Source organism: Brassica oleracea, unplaced genomic scaffold (genome assembly GCF_000695525.1).
Source record: "Brassica oleracea var. oleracea cultivar TO1000 unplaced genomic scaffold, BOL UnpScaffold00963, whole genome shotgun sequence".
Lineage (NCBI taxonomy): Eukaryota > Viridiplantae > Streptophyta > Magnoliopsida > Brassicales > Brassicaceae > Brassica > Brassica oleracea.
In genome coordinates this window covers 22,729-33,906 of record NW_013617555.1, presented here as the reverse complement: position 1 = coordinate 33,906, position 11,178 = coordinate 22,729, and the positions used below count along the sequence as shown (strand labels likewise).

At 48.4% G+C, this 11,178-nt stretch overlaps 1 pseudogene; it reads left to right on the top strand.

Moving 5' to 3' along the window:
* The first annotated feature begins 6,880 nt into the window (after positions 1-6,880).
* LOC106320578 lies at positions 6,881-9,093 on the top strand (annotated as a pseudogene).
* The last annotated feature ends 2,085 nt before the right edge of the window (positions 9,094-11,178 follow it).

Sequence of the window (11,178 nt, the reverse complement as noted above, 5' to 3'; positions counted from 1 at the left end):
ACTATGGAAGTTTACATTGATGATATGCTGGTCAAGTCACTTCGCGCCAAGGACCATCTCAACCATCTACAAGACTGCTTAAAAATGTTGAACGAGTACGGGATGAAGCTCAACCCGGCGAAATGCACCTTCGGCGTCACGTTTGGAGAGTTCCTAAATTACATCGTCACCCAGCGAGGCATCGAGGCAAACCCAAAACAAATAACAGCAATCCTCGATCTCCCTAGCCCGAAGAACACCCGCGAGGTTCAGCATTTAACCGGAAGGATCGCAGCACTAAATAGATTCATCTCAAGATCCACAGACAACTGCCTCCCGTTCTATGAAATCCTGCGAGGAAATAAGAGATTCGTCTGGGACGAAAAATGCGAAGAAGCTTTCAATCAGCTCAAGCATTACCTAACGACACCTCCAGTTATGTCGAAGCCCGAAGTCGGGGACACTCTATCCTTATACATCGCCATCACCTCCTCGGCCGTTAGCAGTGTCCTGATACGAGAAGACCGTGGCGAACAAAAATATTTTCTACACCAGCAAGCGGATGACGGAACCAGAAACGAGATACCCAACCTTGGAAAAGATGGCCCTCGCTATCATCACTTCGGCAAGAAAACTCAGACCTTATTTCCAATCGCACACTATCGAGGTGCTCTCCAACCAGCCCCTCAGGACGGTAATGCAAAATACCAACCAATCAGGAAGGCTAACAAAGTGGGCAGTCGAGCTTAGCGAGCACGACATCGTGTACAAAAACCGCACAGAGGCTAAGTCGCAAGTCCTTGCTGACTTCCTGATCGAGCTAACGCCGGAGTTAGAACAAGATCTTGTGCTGCCAAGTCTGAACTGGATACTGCACGTAGATGGTTCATCTACGAACAAAGGCTCAGGGGCAGGCGTACAACTCCAGTCACCAACAGGCAAACTAATCCGACAGTCGTTCAATTTTGATTTTCCGGCATCCAACAACGAAGCCGAATACGAGTCTCTCATCGCAGGCCTTCGTCTCGCCAAACAGTAAAAGCTAAACGGATCAAAGCATACTGTGATTCCCAACTCGTGGTAAGTCAATTCCTCAGAGACTACGACGTCAAAAACGACAGAATGGATGCTTACTTGAACCTCGTCAAAGGTCTTACACAAGATTTCGAGTTCTTCGAGCTAACGAAAGTCCCTCGCGGAAAGAACGCATGTGCGGATGCACTCGCAGCCCTTGGGAGCAAACTACACGTTCAGGTGAAAAGAACAATCCCAATAAATAGGATTGAAAAGCAAAGCATCAGCCCACCGACGGAACAACTTGCCATTGCAGCATCTGTCACCGATCCCATGGAAATCGATGAAGGGGAACCTCGCGCAACGGAAGGGCAACTCGAAGATTGGCGAACGGAATTCATCGCTTACCTTTCCGACGGAACACTACCTACAGAGAAATGGGAAGCAAGGCGGCTCAAAAGGCGCTGTGCGCATTGTGTCATCATGGATGGAACACTCCATCGAAGGACTGCAACCAAAGTACTCCTTAGGTGTATCTTTGGATACGAAACAAGTCTGGTCATGGCTGAAACACATGAAGGAGCAGCAGGCAATCATTCAGGAGGACGAGCTCTCGCACAAAAAGAGAAAAGCCTCGGCTTCTATTGGCCAACAATGAACGCAGATTGCGAATCCTATGTCAAGAAATGCGATAGGTGCCAGCGACACGCTTCAACCATACACAGGCCGACAGAATTGCTCCACACCTTGACGGTGCCATACCCCTTCATGAGATGGGGAATGGATATAATCGGGCCAATGCCAAGTTCTCGACAGAAGAGATTCATCCTAGTCTTGACAGATTACTTCACCAAATGGGTGGAAGCAGAAGCCTACGCCAGCATTACCGACAAGGAGGTGCAGAAGTTCGTCTGGAAAAACATCATCTGCAGGCACGGGCTCCGGTATGAGATAGTCACGGACAACGGATCCCATTTCATATCCCACAACTTCAAAGAGTTCTGCAACAGATGGAGAATTCGGCTCAACATGTCCACACCGAGAAACCCGCAGAGCAACGGCCAAGCCGAGTCCACTAACAAGATAATCATCGACGGACTCAAGAAACGACTCGACTTGAAGAAGGGTTGCTGGGCCGACGAGCTGGATGGGGTCCTCTGGTCCCATAGAACAACACCTCGCGGAGCAACGAAAGCCACCCCCTTCTCGATGGCCTATGGGGTCGAAGCGATGGCACCGGCTGAGGTAAACGTGACGAGTTTACGACGCTCCAAAATGCAGCAGAACATCGAACTTAACCAGGGTATGCTCCTCGACGCACTAGATGATATCGAAGAAAGACGCAACCAAGCATTTCTTCGAATCCAAAACTATCAGCACCAAATCGAAAGCTATTACAACAAGAAGGTTAAGTCACGCCCCCTCGAATTGGGAAATCTGGTCCTCCGGAAGGTGTTCGAAAACACAAAGGAATGGAAAGCCGGAAAACTCGGAGCCAACTGGGAAGGACCATACAAGATCATCGAGGTAGTAAAACCTGGAGTCTACCACCTCGAAACCTCAACCGGCGAAATGGTACCACGAGCCTGGAACTCAAAGCACCTTCGCCTCTTCCACAACTAAAAGCAGCAAAGACAGGTGAACGACCAACGGTCACGTTCACTCAAAAAAAAAAAAAACCCGAGTAAATGCGCTCCCAGCCACTTTTACTCGGAAAAACAAAGAACTATGAATGGCTTGATCTTCTGCAAAGGAAGTACGTAGGCAGCCTTAATGGGTCCAGCTATAATAAAAAAAACACACACACTTCCCCGAGAAATTGCGCAACTCATGCGATGCCTACATAAGATTCGCCCCGGCACTTCGAAACAAACGTACCGGCACTCGCACCCCACAGCCGAGTATGTCCTGATCAGACACATACTCGCGGGAATCCGGTCGTATCACAGTATTCACCAATGCGTCCGAAATGATGACTCCTATCCATTTCGTAATTTACTAAGTACGGTTTTTGGCCGACCGAACACTTAGAAATTATTCTGAAAGTCGAGGTAGGAACCGTTATCGTTTGAAAATTTATCTTTCATGGTCTGAAGCTATCCAATTTTCACTCGAACAAATCAGGAAGCTTGATAAACGACCCAACGACACCTGATCAACGAGTTGTCGAATTCACAAGTCCGTACGAGCCAACGTCGAGAAACGGCTATATCGCTGTCACGATACGGCATGAATCACAAATTCTATGATCGCTTGCAGTCAAGATATCTGCCGAGTTTCCTACACCTTCTCGGACCGCGACTCCCGGAATTATCGAATGACCAGGAAGCAATATAAGCAAAGCGGAATTTGTAATTCGAAAACAAGGAGAAACAGGCGGAGTCTTAATAAACAAGAAACCGCAATGGGTTAAGTCATGATACATAAAGGAGGGAAGGTTCATCCAAAGCAAAAAAAAAAAAAAAAAAAAAAAACAACGACGGAGTCATTCTTCAGGGTCCCTAGCCTGTTCCTGTGCCGCGGTATCGCGGTCGAGAGATGGTTCGGGGAGGTCGGAACGCACCGGTTGACCCGCATCGACGCTTTTAACGCGAGCCATCGCCTCTTCTCCGTGAACCTCAAGCTGACTCCCGGAGGGGTTTGCTTGATCTTCGATTATCTCCCCGCTCTGCGCTCCGTCGACCTCCTCGCCGGCATCAGCTCTGTCCGGTTCACGACCCTGACCATCCTCCGAATCAAAAACGTAAGAGTCAGAAATCTCAAGAACGTTGCTCCCGTCCTGGTTCCCAGCAGATTTCGCTCCCCCATCAACGGCTCGTGAGTCAGTAGCGGTCGCACCAGTCTTCGACGAGTTATCTCCCACGGAATGAGAGGGAGCAGCAGAGGTTCCAGGACCAACAGCGGGATTTTGGAGAACCCCGGCAGTCCTTGGATCGATCAAGCGCACGTTAGACCCGTGCGGGTCGAGACCCATGAAAGCTCGCATATCGACGAACTGAGATTCGAGGCAAAGTGGAGAAAGAACCAAGTCAGCCTCCGGGATCTCGCCGGGAACAAGCTTCAAAGCTTCCTCCTCAAACTGTTTCTCTCTAGCCGCGAACATGTCGATAGTCTCTTGAGGAATGTCGCGTCCGCTGGCCTTTAAGGCCTCGAGGCAGCTATTAGTCCCGAATGCTTGACTTTGGAGTAACAGCACCGTGTCAAAAGGTCCACAACGGGTCCACCACTCGCGCAGATTCCCAAAATGCTTGTTGGACTTTGCAATCATCTCGGTCTCAACCCTCACCCTTTACTTCGTGACCTCGTAAATCCGCGAATCCCTAAGGCTGTCCAGTTCTTTCTTGTGCTCCGCGGCCTTGGCTCCTATCTCCTCCATAAGATTGGCCTTCCGCAGCTCCAGAGCCTCGATGGTGGAGCGAGCAACAGAAAGCTCTTCTTCAGATGCGTCGGCTCTCTTCTTCTGAGTTTTCCTCCGAGCAACCGCGCGATCCCTCTTCTCAGCCATCCTCTCAAACTCCTCCTGCCACTCCGCCTTCCTTCGACGGAGGAGTCTGCTCTTACTCACCACCGTCTTCTTCAGCTTCTCTGACTCAGCAAGCGCTTCCTTCAGCGCAGAGTCGTATTCCACGATGACGAAGTTCGAAACCCCGTCACACTGCGAGACACGAAAACCAAAGAATTTGACAAAGGAAATGAGTATGTAATAGGAAGAACGAAAGAACCGAAGGAAAATCTTACCAACAACTTGGTGCGAGAGGCGTCGATATACTCATCCTTGAAGATCAGGTCAGCGACCGGTGGAAAGGGCTTTGGGCCGCACTTGATCTGGCTGACCAATTCCGCGCATTTGTGAGGAGCGTAGACGAGAGGAGTTGGCCCGTCATACTCAAAAGACACACGGTCAGGAAACTCGACTGACGACCGGAATACCACCAGTCGATTGACCGGGGACCGACGTCCCAGGGTTCGATGAAATAGCAACGGGGGAAACTTGGCGCTTGGTCGTCCCTTTCTCGCCGGCTTGCTTCGACTTTTTCTTCGGAAGCGGAACCTCGGGTGAGACGCTTCGAGTTTCATCCGCTAGGGCCAAGTTGAGGGAGGGCCCGTCAGTCGGATCAGATGGAGCAGAGGGGAAGCGATTCCACTGTCTCGACCCGTGACGCTATCCTCCAAGGATAGCCGCTTCTTCTTCTTTCTCTTCTTCGTCGGCGGCTCTGCACACTCCGAACGATCACCTCCCTCTGGAAGAGTCTCGCGGTCATCATCGACAAGCGGCTCGTCATGGGCTCTTTTCTTGCTCTTTTTCTTCTTAGGAGCAGCGGCAACAGCAAGCGAGGACTCGCGATGGTCAGAACCCGCGAGGTTCATGTCGTCAGTGACCAACTCGCTGGGAGGCACCAACGGCTCGGCATGCGATAAGCCAAGATCTCCCGCCATCATAGCGCTCAGATCCGAAAGGCCCCTCATCTTTCTTGCTGCGTTGATCTTCTTCTGCTCCTCACCGGTGAACAGCAAAAGACGTCTCTTGGTTTTGTTAACCGACGGAAGGTAACTCGAATCCCAATCCCCTGCAAAGGACATGTTAAAAATAAATAAATAATTCAACAAGGAGAGAGTAGAAGCCCACAGCGCGACTTATAAAAAAAATGGACTTACTCCTGGAAATACGGTCAATCGAATGGCGAACCCTCTCCTAAGAATTATTCCCCCAGTGCTCTTGAGCGAGTCTCGAGATAGCACGAGCATTCGCAAGAAACTCTTCCGGGTATTCACGAGAAGTCGGATGGTCGTCTACAAAGAAAAAAAAGACAGAAAAAAATAGAAGGCAGTTAGTACGCAAAGAAATAAAACGAGTTAACGAAAGCGTTCTACCAAGCAAAGTGTTCCACAAGACACGGTAGTCGTCGTCTGGAGGGTCTTCGAAGGCAGAATCGTCGCATTTAACATAGAAGTAGGACCTCTGCCAATCGAGCGTCTTATTAGGATGCCCCCCTATCACGTTGTAGCTTGGCCGCATTTTTATCAATAGGAGGCCATCCTCCAACGAACTCACGGACGTCAATTCTTCAAAGGTACAAACGCTCAGCGAGGTATCGATCTTGGCAGCCATAACCAACAAAGGAACTGCAATACGCCACGAACCATTCAAAAATTGACTTATCACTGCATCTAGGCGCCTCGCGTATGCCGTGACTAGTCGGGGAATTGGGAACCAAAGCTTCATATCGTCACGAAAATAGGACTCATAGACGCATTGATACCCAACCGGCGGCGACCAAGGCCTTTGGCTCGCCGAAGGAATCAAGAAAGTCAACCCAAATCCGTGGTGCTCCCTCAGAAGCCTCTTCACGCTGTTGGGAGTCGATTGCGTCTTCATAACGTTCTCCCAAGCTTGACCGCTCACATCCGGAGAGCGCAGACACTCGGGAGCTATCGCCGGCAGCTCTTCGAAGATCTCCCCAGGATAATAACACGTCGGCGTATAGTGAGCAGGAAGGACTCCATCTCTCGCACCGCCAGAACCGTCCCTATCCCAAGCCTGCAGCTCGGCTTGGTTTCCCTTTACTTCTTGACGGAATGAACGCGCTGACTCGGAAACCAGGATCCGTTGAGATAGATCCAGACTCCCGGTGTCCATCATCGCATCATGATGAACCCGTTCGAACTCCTCGAGCGGAACCTCGCCCGCGTCTCTTAAAGGACGAGATAAGGTCGCAACCTCCTTCCCTTTCTGTTCGCGAGATAACCTTCCCCTAGACGACATATCGCTATCTATATTACAACAACAACCTAGAGAGAGAAGTGGAGGGAAGGAGAGAGAGAATACCTGGATAACGCGGAGAAAAATATAGGAGGAGAGGAATGATCAAGTATTTATAAGGGAGAGATGGGGCACTTCCCCGAGGCATCATCATGATACCTACGTGGGCCTGGGAACAGTATTTTAGCCGCCTAGGAAACCGAAGCGTCGATTCGGTTTCCCGACATAACCGGCCCAACTCCAAGTCGAACCAGCATCTGGGGCAAAATCGGATCTAACCAAACCAAAGCCGGTTTGGTTAGACTTGATCGAACCGTGCGACAGAGCGAAATACTTGACGATGCCTCGCGATGCCCAGTCCGGCAATTTATCTTTGAGGCGACCCGTCTGTCCTTTCAAGCCATTAACCTTCTAAATTCATCAAGATCAACGAGATGCTCATCTTGATGAACTAGGGGGACTTACTGTAGAGGGTGGATTCGACATCCCTCGAGGCCCGAAGAACAGACGGCCCAGCCCACTCAGAACGAAACGGTGTCTCGGCTCGACGGCTCAAAACGCACGTCTAAGCGTCCTCGACTCAATGGCTACTCGAGACAATATGGGCTTCTCGGCCCAACGAGTTAAAAGCCCACGGAGACGACGCAAACTAGGTCACGGGAGAGTACGAGGTCAACTATATAAAGGGAAGGGAACGCAACGAGAAAGGGATTCGAAATCATTGATACTCACTGGGCGGCTAGATTAGGGTTTTACCTTTGTTATCGCGCCTTGTTGTATCTCTCCGGCAAAGCCTTCGAGGCTCCGGCACCTTTCTGTTCACATATTTCCTTTCCTTGTAACCGGCGAAACAGTCTTCCGATCTATAATAAGACGTCTTTGCTTAAACCCACCTTTAGAACCGAACGTTCTCTCGTTCCGTACCGTTTCCCGATCAAACAGTTATCACCAGAAGCTCTGGGAGTTGTTGTGGTGTGAGAGCTTTGTTGGAAACTGAGAGTCTCAACATGGCTGGAACTGAAGAGTTTGTTTTGTTTGCCATGGCCTATCTGATCTCGGGTTTCAGACCGATGAATCAACCACTTCATGCATTGTAGTAGGGTCGTTTTGGAATGCAGAGAGATGTTCTGTTATGGACCATCTCCTTCTGTTGCAAATGATCCTTCTTCCTTGTATGTATGGGAGCTACTACACAATCTACTCTCACCAGCTGGAAAATGTCTCTGTGGGGATTGTGCAATTAGAGAAGCGATAATGACGGAGTCTCTCCCTGTCTGGTTTGACTGGCAGAAGAAGGGAGTTACTGTTCTTGGTTTTGGAGTTTTAAACAAATACCTTCCAACACTTGGTTCATCAGATGAGTTCACTTTGATTCGGTTAACATCTTCAGGGAAGCTAGAAGCAGTCAAGTTCAATGCTTCTGCTGATCCTTTAAATAGGCTAGGAGTAGTATCTCACATAGACTCCACCTGCGAATCTGACGAGATGAATTTATTGTACTTCCCTGATGATAACATATACACCTCAAGACGGTTCAAATACCTCAAGCTAGACTATCTGTCTGCATACACAAAAGGGAACCTCGCCAAGTTCTTAGAATCGAGGATTAGTAAAAAGAGATCCTTAGCTTCGAATAAGAAGAGCGATCCTCTTAGCTTAACCTACCACGAGGAGTTATGCGAGAAGTTGAATCTCAGCGGGTTCGGTAGAGACAGATGTTCCACCACAGTTACTGCAATCTTCAACAGTATCAGTTCACCAACAAGCGTTTTCGATATTGCATTGGGAGAAACCTGGCCAGGCTTACCTATAGAGCTTCTGTTGCTTGCATTCTCGTACTACACTGAGGTTGGATGTGTTCTGTTAGACAAGAAGAAATCATCGCTCGAGTTCTTATCTGTTCCGAAGTTTCCACAGTTACCACCTTTCCTCTTAAGGAAACCTTCACGCTGAAGCAGCAGATGGTCAAAGAAGATACAATACGGTGTTGACCTCATTGGCCCTGTTCCTCCACTCCTAGTCCTCCTCGCATTACACGAGTTCCGCAACAGTTGTCTTAACTCAGAACAACAAGAGTTCTTCTCACCGGATGCAGAGTTCTCCGACCGTTGCAACCAAATATCCAAATCGGCTCGGGAAATGGCAAACTCAGTGCCGGCGAGACAACCATATCACTAGAGGATGACATGTGGTTCAACAGCGACTCACAGAAGGAGAAGAAGCGGTTCATTGCTTATTCTCCAATCACAAAGACGAGTGATTCAGAAGAACTCACAAAGTTTGTCTCCAAAGTGCGGCGTAAACACAGTGGTGATGATGATGTTGTTGGAGGAAGATAGCTTTGTTTATGTGCAAGGCGCTTGTCTCTCAAAGGTAAGATCGTTCTACTCCATATCAAGACTTTCTTTATCAATACCATCTTCATAAATGAGTTAATAGTCTTTGTTTTGTCTTCACCAACCAAATTTGTATGATCTGATAATTTAATATAAGCTTTCTTCTTCTACTCTGTTTGTGAATAAGTTGCATCAAAAGAGGTGGAACCTGTAAGTGCAAAGATGACACCACAACAATAAGGTAATGCAGAAGATAAACCAAGAGACAAAGCACACAAGCACACCAAAGCTTTACTAGAATCTCCTTAAACAATCTATTACAAGATCTGCTTAATTCAGCTTTTACACGTCAGTGCTAACACCCTAACACACGCTATTGAAAGATCCTAAGCTACCAGGTTATGTCTCTTCTCCGTCAAGTACTTCAGCCACTGCTTCCAGCACGACCCAGAACACTTCCAAGAGCTTCTCTCTCTTTCTATAAGATCAGCCTCTGTGTCTCTGTCTCTATACAGACGACCCCATAGCTTTCTTATATTATTCTCTATGTTCCTGAACCCCTAATTTCCAAGGCAATATGTATGGACATCTTCCATAACAATAAGTGCAACTTTCCTTTTCTTGGAATGCAATTATTCCACTTTCTTTAAGGCGTAAACTTGCTCCTCAAGTTTATTCCTCTTTCCATATCTCCAAGATACTCTCTTGCTCTTCAAGTCTACTTGACTCCACATGGTCTTCACCACTCACTACGACGCCTGCTTCAACAACTACATCAGCTACTACTTCAGGGCAGACATTTTACATCTTCAATCTCTCCCTTTTAGCTTTGTGTGCCGATCAAGCACAACCCTCTTCTGGTCCAGCAACCACGTTGCAACCACGTTCCTCACCTGGAAACTTTCATACCAAATGTGCTTTTCTCCCCCAGGGGATGTGCACCACACCATGCTTTTCTCCCCCATGAGATATGCATTCTCTGTACCAGAACATCATCATTCTCCCCCTGCTTGATTGCATACTAAGCTAAAGCAAATTCTTAGATGTCAAGCCTTACAGAACCACCGTCTGTTTCTTCATTTATTATCATGACACAGTCCCTGCTGCAGCGGAATAACAAGTACTGCATCATGACCTGACGCACCTGTCGAACTACCCTTCGACCAACTTCTGTTGAGGACCTGGCTTCTGTCATGTGTCATCTTATTGACCATGAGCCCTTCCCCATCCACACCGAGTGCCCTCTGCACTCGTTGCTATTGTCTTGGAGTGATTTCACTATCACACCCCTGAAGATCATCTCGCACCACTTCCTGACGCACTTCGATCTCCTTCCCTTTTGTGCCACAAACAACCTCGTGTCCTGGCTCCAGACTTGATGCTTCTTGATCAACCTCAAGATCACTCTTAACAGAGCTGCATCCTTCTTCTGACGTCTCTTCCTTGACATCATCAAGTAAGCCACTCTTGGCTAAGAGCACCTCATCAAGTAAGCCGATGTTGCTTCTTGCTTGGCCTGACACAGTTTCTGATGCATGATCAGTCTCCTTCCTTGTACCAGCTGCAAAACTATGCTTCAGAGCCTCCAGTCTGACCATCATGTTGTTGCACTGATGTACTACTTTCGGCTTGTTACTCACAGCTGCGCGCTGTAGAACTTCCAGCCTTACTCCCTGTCGTACGTCCCGACGCACTTCCTGACAAGTTCCTTTGGCTCCATTTTTTTATGTGCTCCCATACGAAATGTGATAGCCCCTTCTGTTGTACGCCAGTACTCTCAGCTCCTCGGTATCCCAGTCCCCAATTCGCCTTGGCTGGTTGTCCTATTGAGAGTATCTTATCCAAGTCCTTGGATCAACTGTTGAGCATCCTGATCTGTTTGCGATTCTCAGCTAAATCACGGTCCAGCATCATTGCTCTCTCACGTTCATCAATAGCAACCTCCCTCAGTTTGCTAACCTCCTTCTCGAGAGACTCATTTTTCTCACTTACAGCAGCAAGTTCTTCAGCAAGATCTTCATACTGCTCACGGCTCTGCACCAGATCGTGTTGCAACCTCAGATTCTCATTCTTGAGATTCAACCACTT